The sequence below is a fragment of the Elephas maximus genome, chromosome 1 (genome assembly GCF_024166365.1).
Source record: "Elephas maximus indicus isolate mEleMax1 chromosome 1, mEleMax1 primary haplotype, whole genome shotgun sequence".
NCBI classification, from domain to species: domain Eukaryota; kingdom Metazoa; phylum Chordata; class Mammalia; order Proboscidea; family Elephantidae; genus Elephas; species Elephas maximus.
The window spans coordinates 27,378,528-27,391,337 of record NC_064819.1 but is presented as its reverse complement, the minus strand read 5'-3'; the positions used below and the strand labels follow the sequence as shown (position 1 = coordinate 27,391,337).

Below are 12,810 nucleotides of genomic sequence, written 5' to 3'. Positions count from 1 at the left end.
AGCTTGGAATAATGGTACAGCCTGCTCCGCCACCGTCACGTGGGCCCCTCCTCTGTGACGTCGGCATCTTTGCTGTAGCGATGCTCGGCCTCTGGAATTCTGAGAACTAATTTGCTATTCGGTGACATAAGAAGGGGGAGTGCGCTTTGCTTTCCCGGGGTCTGGGGCTAATTCCTCCTCTCTTGCCCACAAATTCAACCTCTTCTCCATCAGCTCCTCGAGCTAAATGCACAAAAGGAGACAAGAGGTTTGAACCACTGGAAAAAGTACGTTATTTATATAGTAGGTCTAGAGAGGCGAGTAAGGGGGGGCGGACAATAAACAGCTCTTTACAGCTAGAATATTAAGTTCCACGAGCAAAATATTTGCCAGTTTTCGGTGGGTTCATTTGCTGTATTTTTATCTGGGGTAGTTCCCCCCCCCTTTGGTGTGGTGACCTGGGATTTCTTCTTGTTGTCTTTTCATGATTTTCGGATTTTTGCTTCTGATTCTTCCTTTTGCAAGTTTCTGGTGTTATGTAAATCATAGGATCCGGCGTCCGTTGGATTGTTTTGCGTTTTTTCCCTGTCTAATCTCTGAAGCGTCTTAAAGAAGATATGTTAGTTCAATACTGATAGTATTGAAAGAAGCTTCAGTTTTTTTCAATCATATGTAACAATCCCAACCCCCACTTTTTTTTTTTAGGGGTGGGTGCAGTTTTCTTTTTCCCCTTGGACTTTTACTGAAAGGAGGCTCTTCTGCCCTTGAAAAAAATATTCAAAGGATTTGTTTTGGTTTGTTTCTGTCCAGGACAGCAAGTGGTGGGTTTACTCCTTCTGTTATTATTGACTCTTAGGATATTTCTTATTGCAAGAAACGTGTATTTGAGTGTGTGTACGTGTGTGTTCTACAAAATTATGTGAGCCCAGTAGATGTTTGTGTTTTGCCTTTTCTTAAGGTTTTGAGTCCATGCTTCGCCCCCCCCCCTCCCGTTTCAAGGTCGTTGTAAAAAATCTCTTCGTTTGTGTTTAAGAGATCAGCTGGAGGGAATTCTAAAGGCCTGTGGTGCCCGTATCACAGATACTGCGTGTATTTAGAACGGACTTTTTAGGCTACAACTACAACGCTTAGCCCCGCAGCACCGTCTTAGCTTTCTAGCTGAGTTGGGGGAAGGGGAATAGAGGGGAGACCTTTCTGTCTTCTTTCCTTTTTAAAGTCAAATGTAGTGCAGAATCATTTCACTGTGGGCCCTGGTTTGTTTGTTCAGATCTGCCAGTTTCCCTATTTAAATGTTGGTTGGGGTTTTTTCCCCTCCTACTCATCCCTGAATGAGGGAGACTCTTGTTTCTTTTATGTCTCTCTTTTAAAAGAAGGGTGTGAGGGGAAAATAATATTTCAGATTCCTCAAGAATTAACCCAAAATGTTTGGACCAGAAGCAGCTTTCAAAGGTCAGGCTGTTCTGAGACTTGGCTATGGGAGTCCTTCAGGCGACTCATTCAATTACAAATGAGTTCTGAAAGATTCCACAAAATTTGTGCTCAAGTTAATTTCCAATAAAGATATCTCCTAAAATAATCGACCTCTCCCAACCCCAAATTTGGGGTTGTAATGGAGGAGTGCACAGAGTTATGACAGACAACTGGCTCTTTTCTGGAATATTTGGGCTCTGTTTCATGACAGTCCCATAAGAAGTTGAGACCTCTTTCTGAAAATGCTTTTATTGGTGCAGCCCCTTGTTTAAAAGGCTGTGTTTCCAGTTTGAGAACCAGGGGCGATCCAAAGGGGTTGATTATTTTCCGCCAAGGGCCGGAGCTTAGGAAATACGCCTAAGTGTCTGTCACTGTGAAATCTGAATATTGTAATACTTATTGACAGATGGATTACTGCAGCCTCTGCAGAAAAGCCTGTCTGGTGAAGGATTTTGGGAAAATACACATAGGCCTAATCCTGCCACTATTGTTGAAATGAACATTTATTTTACCCCCCAAAGACTGGTGGTATTGTCATGCTGGGATCCATTTTGCCAGAAGGCCGGCTATCTGCTTTTTCAGGAGTGTCCCCTTCCCCCTCACTTTCAAAGAATTGTAAGTGAATCCCAAGAGGTTCAGCCTGACACCCTGGTTTTTTGCTGAAATGATTTCCGTTGTGTATTGATATGTGTGTGTGTGTGTTTTCTCTTTTATGTGAGCAATAAGAACTTTAGGTTTTCTCAGGTGTATCCATATGGTTTGGAAAGTGAATTGTTTGACTCTGACCTATAACTGGTCCTATAATGTGTTTTCTTCTGTGATTTTTTGGTCACTGTTGTTGTCAAAGCTGCCATAGTATCTCCTCCCCCCCCCCCCCCCCCCCCGCGCAGGCACACACACAGCCTGTTCCTCCTGCTTCCCCTTTGCCACTCCAGTCGGAGCCCCATGGGGGCGCTGCCGAGCAAAGGGAAATCGTCTTCCACTCACAGTACAGCCAGCCTAGGTGGGGGCTGGGAAGAAATTCACCCTTTCTACCTCAGCCCTCTGAGTTCCCTGCAGAGAGCTCCTGGAGCGTGAGAGCCCACCAGGCCTGGTTTAGAGATGAATAACCCCACCACCAGGGACCTCAGACCATCTCAGCACATTATTTCCAGGACTAAGGGCCAAAGTCTCTCATTTCTACTACTGTTTTTTGCCAAATCAATGTGTTTACATTGAAAGAAATTGATCAGAACAGAAGGAGCCCTTTAGGGGACAAAAAGGGAATTATTGGAAATATTCTAAAGATATGAGACTTACTTTTAGGTGGGTCCGTTTCTCTCCACTAAATGAATGTAAGGAAAACTATATCTACCTCTCAACCTTTTTTTCAATTCCTAAGAAAGTAGCCTTAACAAATTAAAAAAAAAAAAAAAACAAACAACCGAACCCATTGCCTTCAAGTTGACTTTGACTCAGAGACCTGTACTCCAGAGTAGAACTGCCCCATAGGGTTTCCAAGGAGCAGCTAATGGATTCAAACTACTGACCTTTTGATTAACCAGCTCTTAACCACTGTGCCATCAAGGCTGCTACCAAATTTTAGGACAATTGAATTTCTCCCAGAATATCCTTCCTTCTCTCACTCTTTTTCTCTCCCCATCAGTAGCTAGTTGACATCAATTGTGGTCCTCCTTCACTCCAGCAATGCTATTTTATAGGATTAAAGAAAGGACTGGCTTGAATATACTCAAAATCTTTTAAATCATCCTTAAGAAGCTCTGAAGAGTTATTCCAGGTTTGGGGTCATTTTATGATTGATTCCTGCAGATTTGGGAGGACTGTATATCCACTAGTCCCATGATTTAATAGTTACTGGCTGTTAATACTCAGAATAGATGACCAGCCCAGCCTTCTTGCAACATTAGTGGGTCCCTGATCACAGCTGCTGGGTAAATATAAGCTTTATTACAAAATAAAATAGCCTGATCCTAATATTACATCTATTTAAGGAAAGAGCAGATTTCATATCCAGTTCCCCTCCCAAAATCTTCCCCACGATTCAGTCATAGCCGAAAAGGAACCTGTCCTTGGAATAAACACTGTCCTGTCCTCTTTCCAAGGGGGCTCAAAACAGGAAGTTGGTTTCACCCATCAGGAGCTTCTGGTACCATGGTAGGCCTTTCAGCTATCACATCACCAGATTATCGATTTTAGAACTGGAAGGAACCTTGCCAATCAATCACTCAACTCCTCCAGGCTTCCCTCTTTTAAGAGGACAGGCTAGCCTTTCACAAGTGGTGTGTGTGACCGCAGGAACACAGCTGAAAATGGATCTGTGAGATTTAATGGTATGGTCCCATGCCTTCTTAGAGGTTTGAAGGTGGGTATCTTGTTTTCCAGCAGAATTGAGGAAGAAAGCAAGACTGCGTGGAGCTCTGTGTAAACTCTGAACTGGGTCTCAGAACAAACTCCAAGCAAGTCATGATGGGTATCTGATTTTGCTTGTCATTGGGGTTTAGTTGTGTTTGTCACCCGCTTTGCAGTACTTGACACTACTTTTGGTGAATATGGGTGATGTTATCTACCTGACATGTTAAGTTTTAGGTAGTTGTATTATCTCAAATCCATCATTTAGAACTATTGTGAACAAGTTCCTTGTATTATCCTTGGAGAAGGGAAGACTTTTTTTTGACATGTTTTCGAAACACTGAGCAGAAAGTTTTGAGACTTAAAAAAAAAAAAAATAGAAGATAATTTTCAGCCACCACGTCCCGAAGAAGTGTCAACGTATCATTTCGATCCATAGGTGGCTGAAAGCCTGTATTATTTTGAGACTTTTTTTTTTTCTTTAGAAGCCCTTTCAGCCTGGAGAGTCTCCCCCACTCCTCCCAAGCAACACTGATTTTCTACACTTTTCTCGCTGATTTAAAATGGAAATAAATCTTGGGAGCATCAAATAACGAGATGATTGGGGGAGTGGCGTCATCATTTGTTGATTGCATTCGATCACTGTTTTGAACAGCAGAATAGCAGGGTTTTCACTTCCTGTGAAACCTTTAGTATGAGGGAAAGCAGCAGCTGGACTTGACAGAGAATGCTGAGAGAAGTACTTGAGTGTTTGTAAACTCAGGGTGGCCGGCCCACCCGCCCGCCCGCCCGAAGGCCTGACTGCTGCGTTTAGCTGTCTTTACTACCTAAGGCTAGAAGTGGAAAAACTTGATTGGCGTGTTGTGCCTGCATTATTTTTTCTTCCCTCTCCACGCCGCCCTCTGCACACCTGACCACGCAGAAGCCTATCTGGAGCTGGCGTGATGGCAGCAAAGGCTGGAGAGAGGAAGAATGTGCGGGGCGGGGGGGGCTCTCGGTACTTTTCCATTCACATCTCCTCAGTGGCTTTTCTTATTTATTTCAACCTCCACCCGCAGAAACCTTTCAGCTGCCTGAAATTCGAGTCATGAAACTGTTCCCGAGGTCAGAATACAGATGCTGGGTGCATGCTTCCTGCGTGTCAGTGTCTATGGAACGTGTACATGCGGAGACGCACACGCAAACGTAACTCCACGGGGCACCGTGTAAGGGAGAAGGGGGGGAAAAAAAAAACAAACTGGATTTGTTGCCAAGAAAACCGCGGTTTCTAATTACAGCCCTGCCTCGGACTCCTTATGGGACCTTGACCTAGTCAGGACTTGATTTCCTCAACTGTGTGAAAAAAATAACCCAGATGATTCTCAGGATATCTACCTGCTCTATAGTCTGTACCTTTATACCTAATGCATATTTACCTAACTCGAAGGTGGGGGGAGCTTGGAAAGAAGCCTTGTGTGTATGTGTGGCCGGAGTGAGGGAAGGGGTTAAAATGTAAACTTGTAAGTAAAGCCGCTGCCCTGGAATCCTCACTTCTATCAATTTTTAACCAGTTATAGACCAAAGTCTGGGATCATGCTGAGTGAGTCCAAAAGCCAATTGAAAATTTTCGGTGTTAGAGTTGGAGGAGACAGGTTCTAAGACCTTGTACCTTTGATCTCTAGCATGCATAATCGGATGTGACAGTTCCCAAGTGTTTCTCTGCCCTATAGTTGTTTCTTTTTTTTCCTGTTTGGAAACCGTCCCAGTCAATGATAGGAAGGAGATGACACTTGTATGCTAGGCAGGCTTTAAGCCACTAGGCCCCATGTGGATGTGAAAAATATGTCATAACACTCACAAAGAAAGAAAGAAAAAAAAACCTAGAGAGAGATTCCTGGTAAGAAACTTAGAGATGGTTCCACAATCACTGTATTATAGGTAGTTACTTGAAGTCAGAGGAAATAACAAATGAGAAGTTTGCTCCTACAAAAAAAAAAAAGCCTTGCTCTACCAGAACAAACTTGAAAGCAATGAAAGAATACTTTCCATCAATATTTCCTACACTTTTTTGATCTTCATTCTTTTAAAAAAGAAAGTTCTACATTTTCTCAGGCCTGATGGTCGAGACAAAATGATATATCTTGGCATCCTCAGGAAATAATAACACGGCTCCTCTTTGTCAGCAGTGGTCTCCCCACTGCCACCATCACCTCTCCACGGGCTTTGACTTTCTGGAATGTTGAGGCCTTGCATAGGAAGATAGGTGGAGCCGTATTCCCTCAATGTAAAATCAAGTAAAGTTATAGTATGCTAGAACTGGGAGGGTCCATAACAATTATCCAATCCAACACTCCTGCTTTTATATACCTGGAAACTGAGGCCCAGAGAGAATGCATCTGCCACGTACTCTGATGCTGTGGTTCTAAGTCCACTATGCGTTCTCTGCAGCTTATCATGGAAAGAGGGTTGGGGTGGGCAGCCCTGGGAAAGATCCGTTTGTTATGGCCTCATTCAGAGAAGGCCTCAGATTTAGACTTCTGACATTATCTCTACTAAAGATACATATGGAAACCCTGGTGGTGTAGTGGTTAAGACCTACGGCTGCTAACCAAGTCGGCAGTTCGAATCCACCGGGTGCTCCCTGGAAACCCTAAGAGGCGGTTCTACCCTGTTCGATAGGGTCACTACGAGTCAGAATCGACAACAACGGGTTTTTTGTTGTTGTTGTTGTTTTTTAAGGATATATACATCAGTCCACAGGCACACTGACAGGATTGAAAGAAGACAACCATCACACACTAATTTTACATGTGAGTTCCAGTGTAGGTCCACAGGCTCATAGGGTATTGTGATTTAATCTTATTAATAAATCTATGTTTTATGAAGGAGCCCTAGTGGTGCACTGGTTAAGTGCTTGGCTTCTAGTGGTTCAACCCCATCAGCTGCTCCACAGGAGAAAGATATGACAGTCGGCTTCCGTAAAGATTCCAGCCCTAGAAACCCTGTGGGGCAGTTCTATTCTCTCCCACAGGATAGCTCACTATGAGTTGTTACAGACTGGATGGCCACGGGGACAACAAAGGATGTCTTATGAATAGTACAATTAAATGGTTTCATGGATTGAATTATGCCCCCCAAAAATATGTGTCAACTTGGTTAGGCCGTGATTCCCAGTATAGTGTGGTTGTTCTCCATTTCGTGATTGTAATTTTCCTATGTGTTGTAAATTCTAACCTCCACCTGTGGTTAATGAGGCAATATTAGATTATGTTAAAGAGGATTATGGTGGGATTGTAACAGCCTTACTAAGGTCACATCCCTGATCCAATATAAAGGCAGTTTCCCTGGGGTGTGGCCTGCACCACCTTTTATGTTACAAGAGATAAATGGAAAGAGAAGCAAGCGAGCATTTAACCACTGCACCACCAGGGCTCCTTATAGTATGGAAAAAAGGGGAAAAAAATAATTACAGTGGAGAAACCCAACACTAACTCAGGCAGGTGATTGAGATTAACATCAATACTTATAAATCATGTTGATAGCATGTACCCTTGATAGGATGTGATGAAATGTCACTGTACCTCTGTGATCTTCCTCCCATGACCCCACTCTAATCATGAGAAAAATACCAGGCAAATTCCAATACAGCAGCCTCCTACAAAATACTTGGCCAGTACTCCTCAAAACTGTCAAGGTCCTTAAAAACAAGGAAAGTGTGAGAAATAGTCACATCCAAGATGCCCTAAGGAGACATGGCAACTAAATATAATGTAGTATGCTGGGTGGGGTCCTAGGACAGAAAAAGGACATTAGGGAAAATAAGAAAATCTAAAAGAACTATATAGACTGTAGTTAATAATAATACATCAATATTGTTTCATTAATTTTTATAAATGTACCATACTGATGTAAGGCTACTAATAAGGGAAACTGGGTTAGTGGCATATGAGAATTCTCTCTGTACTACAGTTACAATTTTTATGTATATCTGAAATTATTCTAAAATTATATATATATGTATGATTAAAAAGCCAAAAACCAAACCTGTTGCCGTCGAGTCAATTCCAACTCATAGCGACCCTGTAGGACAGAGTAGAACTGCCCCATAGAGTTTCCAGGGAGTGCCTGGTGGATCTGAACTGCCGACCTCTTGGTTAGCAGCCATAGTACTTAACCACTAAGCCACCAGGGTTTCCATCTGAATGATAGTATATATAATTATTCTTAAATTATATGCATATATATAATTGTTATAAAAATTATACATACATATATGCATATCTTAATTTTTTCCAACACCAGAAACCTCCAAAAATGAAAGTGACCTAGGCCTCCTGAAATCTGGGAGATCCTGTTTCCAACTCAATCATGCCCTAATAGAGTCAGGGAAATGGCAGAAGCTGCATTTATTCTTTGAGTTTACTAAATTAAAAGCAATTTAGCTAATATCTGGTGCCACCATTTGGATAAAGAGCTGTCAGGAGAAGACAACCCACTGCCATCAAGTTGATTCCTATTCATAGTGACCCTATAGGACAGAGTAGAACTGCCCCCACAGGGTTTCCATGGAATGCCTGGTGGATTCGAACTGTGACCTTCTGGTTAGCAGCTGTAGCTCTTAACTGCTATGCCACCAGGGTTTCCAGGAGAAGACTAGAGATACACAAAAGATCATTGTCATCATGGTGATAAAGAGACTCATCGTCAATCCGCTCGTTCAACACATTACTATAGAAACTCAATGTGGAAAAAAGATCTTGCCATCAGTCCGTATAGAACATACAGAAATTGGGCATTTGTCTATGAGGTTAGAGAAGCCCCAGGAATACCTGCTGTTTTATTGCACAAGTCCCAATAGAACTGTTGAGCTCACCACGGTTGGAATGCTGGATTTCTAGAGCAGAACCACGAACAGGACCTCTTAACTCTATGAGTTTGTGTTCATTATCTGGATATAACCCCACAATCTAAATTCTGAAAGCCTCCCTCCACACCTTTCAATCCATCAGTAGTACAGTTGAGGAAGGTCCAGAGAGGGAAATGGCTTGCAAAAGACCACCCCACAATTGGTGGTAGAGTTGCTTCCCATCAACCGGTCCATCCTGAGTCATTTATTTTGCTACAGTTTCTGCTTTAGTAAAACAAGGACTGCTATCCCATTTATTTGTATTATTGTTTCAGAAATGCCTCATTAATTTCTAACCAATCATTTGTCAATGGCTTCTAGTTCTAATGCTGTACGCGAGTATTAAATGTCCCTTCCCTCACTCCTCCACCTTTTCCCACATCTATCATCCTCTCTGCCAAGTAGCTGGAAGATCTTTTAACCAATACTTATATTCATCACAGAAGCTGACCTTAAATAATTCTTGGAGAAATGCAATGAGACTAAGTCCTATCATACTAGACAGCTGATTGGCATGACACTCTCAAAGATCTCTTTGGTCACATGTATCAAGAATCATAACAGAGTCATGCCCTTTGACCTAGTAATTCCATTTCAAGGAATCTGTCCTCAAGTCATAATTCAGCATACAGGGAAAAAAAACAAAAACCTTTGAGTGAATATATGAACCCTGATTTTTTAGCATTATATCCAACAACAAAAAATTCCAACAATCTACATGTCCTGTCATGCCTGGGTGGGTGTTAGGGGAAGATCAGTTAGGTAAATTATAATACGACTAATTTTAAAAAATTAGAAAATACTTGCTATATTAACATGTAAAGAAAAAAAGATGTAGCATATGCACATATATATGTTTTATATATGAATACGTAGTATATTCACAACTATGTTTAAAAATAATATTTTTATGTATTAGTTTGATTTGTTCACATATTAGTTTGATTTCTTTCTTTCCTCTTTTTTTCTTTCTTCCTTTCTATCTCTTTCACAAACACACTCAAGACATGAAAAACCCTAAGCAAAGTCTTTTTTAATGTACACAATTAATCCCCTAATTCCGTTGTGAACACGGATTTTTCTTAAAGTTGGAGCCACCTACACCTTTAGGGTCTGCAGCAAAACTGAGACCTGCCCGCTCATTTCAAGAGAAGACCCTTCACTCTAGAAGACGCTTTGTCTCCACTCTAACAAAACACCACCCATTCTGAGCACATTGATCATAACGAGATTAAGATGATCCTGTAGGTCTTTGATCTATCTCCCGCCCCCTTAGTGTTAATGCGATTATCTTGTTTGTTGTTTAATAGCGTTTGCAAATGTCAAAGGGTTTCCTGGTTCCTAGGCTGACTCTGTGAGGGCATGCATGAGCTCTCTTGGTAGACAGACCTTCTTCAGGATACTTCTGATCCTTTAACTGATACGTTTTTGATTCATATAATGTGAATGGCTAAGTAAGTGCTGAGGAAAAAATAAACAAATGAACTATATCAACGGTTTTCATCAGAGAACCACAAAGCTGTTAGGAACTTTGAAAGCTATGCCATTACTTGCTTCACTGGTTCTCAAAGAAGGGCATGGGGGTGGGTGTCAGAATCTATTGAGGTGAGGGTAAAGACCATGGCTCTGATAAGTCCCACTTCCCTTAAACCACTGATGTAATTCCTCATGCTTACCTCATTCTATTCGCTCACTCATTGACTCACCCAAACAACACACATTTCATTGACTGCCCTTGTAGGGAAGACACTGTGCCAGATGCTAGAGAAGCAATTATGAATAAACCATGGGACCCTGAATCTGGGAGGCTCACAGTCTAGTGAGGAGACAAAAGCCCAGAACCAGAAAGGTTCTGAAGCTTACCTTAGGTCATGTAAAAAATAGCCCCTGAGCCAGAACTGGTACACAAATGTCCTTGTTCTGAGCCTAGTAAAACTCTATGGCTTCTTCTCAGATGCTGCCTCCAGCCCCCTACTCCCGGATCAGTGGGAGACATTGACTCCCTAACTGTGCAGATTCAACCTCTTGGAGTTTTTCATCTAGTCTTGAGTAGAGCAAGTAGAGATACCAAATGGAATAAAATACCCAGTGGACTCGATAGGAATAGGTACATAAGAACCTCCAAACGGACCAAGGGAGGTTGGTGATGGCAGCAAGAGAGAACTCCTAGAATTGGGAACCTACTTATACTTGCCAATATTTGCCAGCACCAGCCACCTCAATGTACCATCCAGTAATACCCAATACCTCATGCAGGAAGACCCACAGAGCCTGAGGCACACACAGAGCCTCACCTTTCTTCACCACCACCATCACCAGGTTGGCTCAGCCTGTAGGCCAGAGCTCAGCTGCTGTCATGGATTGACTCGTATCCCCCCATAATATCTGTCAACTTGGCTAGGTCATGATTCCCAGTATTGTATGACTGTTTACCATTTTATTATCTGATGTGATTTCCTTATGTGTTGTAAATCCTATCACTATGGTGTAATAAGATGGAATAGCGGTAGTTAGTAGTTATATTCATGAGATCTACAAGATTAGATAGTGTCTTAAGCCAATCTCTCCTGAGATATAAAAGAGAGAAGTGAGCAGAGAGACATGGGGACTTCATACCACCAAGAAAGGAGCGGCAGGAGCACAGTGCGTCCTTTGGACCTAAGTTCCTGCTCTGAGATGCTCCCAGACCAAGGGAAGGCTACTGCATTACAAGAACTTCCTTCAGAGCCAACAGAGAGAGGAAGCCTTCTCCTAGAGCCAGTGCCCTGAATTTGGACTTCTAGGCTAGTGGACTGTGAGAGAATAAGCTTGTCTTTGTTAAACCTGTCCACTTAAGCTATTTCTGTCATAGCAGCACTAGATGACTAGGACAGCTGCTAAGCATGCCTATTCCTCCAGTGATATTAGAGCTCCGTCTTGGTCTCCAGTCCTAAGTCTAGCTCTTTCCAGCCTCCTCCCTGGAGACCCTGGACCCTGATTTTGATATCTTTCTGCTTACTATTCATCAGGTTCTACCATGAACAAAGATATCACCCAGCATCATGATACTCCAAAGCACACAGCCTCAAGTAATACCCACAACCTGAGCAGCAGAACCTAACGGCATACCTAACAGGAACTGGGCATAGATCTTGATGCTGGCTCAACCAAGCCCAAGTTCACCCCAACCCTTTGGGTACTCCAGCCCTTTGGGTAATAAACTGTCAGGTGATATCTCTAGGTGCCAGCCCTGCATCCAGTACAATTCCCCCAGCACCCTAGTCACCAATGCTCACCAATGCCTCAGGGTTGGCCCTATCTGCCGAGAGTTATAACCACTTCCCTTCTGTGGACAGGCAAGGAAGCCTGGATAAAATGGCCCATGCATAATACCACTAGACAAGATTTTAGCACTCTTACAATGAGTTGGAAGTCCAGCAGCTTTTAGCGTTTAAACATCAAGTTGTTAAGACCAGCCTTACCCTTTAGAAGCACTGTCACTAAGATGCCAGCAAAATGCTCAAAAGAAAATGGGACAGAAAAAGATTAATAATGACATTAATAAAGACTGTAATTTGGGGAGGCATATTTCAAAGCTGGACAATGAATAAGGAAGACCGAAGAAGAACTGACGCCTTTGAAATGTGGTGTTGGTGAAGAATATTGAATATACCATGGACTGCCAGAAGAACGAACAAATCTGTCTTGGGAGAAGTACAACCTGAATGCTCCTTAGAAGCAAGGATGGCGAGACTGTGTCTTACATACTTTGGACATGTTGTCAGGAGGGCTCAGTCCTTGGAGAAGCACATCATGCTTGGCAGAGTACCGGGTCAGCGGAAAAGAGGAAGACCCTCAACAAAGTGGATTGACACAGTGGCTGCAACAATAAGCTCACGCATAACAGCGATTTTAAGGGTTTTAAGGGTTTTTTTATAACAGCGATTTTAAGGGTGGCTCAGGACCGGGCACTGTTTCGTTCTGTTGTGTATAGGGTTGCTATGAGTCGGAACCGACTCGACGGTATCTAACAACAACAACATTGCAAAGATTGGATGATGATGATAATGATGGTCATTTTTGTCTTTTTAAAATTGTGTCCAACACATAGTGCTTACTTAGAAAATATTGATTAAATTAAGGTCAGG

At 42.4% G+C, this 12,810-nt stretch overlaps 1 long non-coding RNA gene across 2 annotated transcripts; it reads left to right on the top strand.

The window, feature by feature from the left end:
- The first annotated feature begins 96 nt into the window (after window positions 1-96).
- LOC126063574 (uncharacterized) lies at window positions 97-11,685 on the top strand. Of its 2 annotated transcripts, none has more exons than XR_007514403.1 (3): window positions 97-266; window positions 3,832-3,919; window positions 4,857-11,685. It is a non-coding gene; the product is annotated as an uncharacterized LOC126063574 (long non-coding RNA). The 2 variants fall into 2 exon arrangements; XR_007514442.1 differs by having other exon boundaries at window positions 98-266; window positions 3,835-3,919.
- Window positions 11,686-12,810: the final 1,125 nt, after the last annotated feature.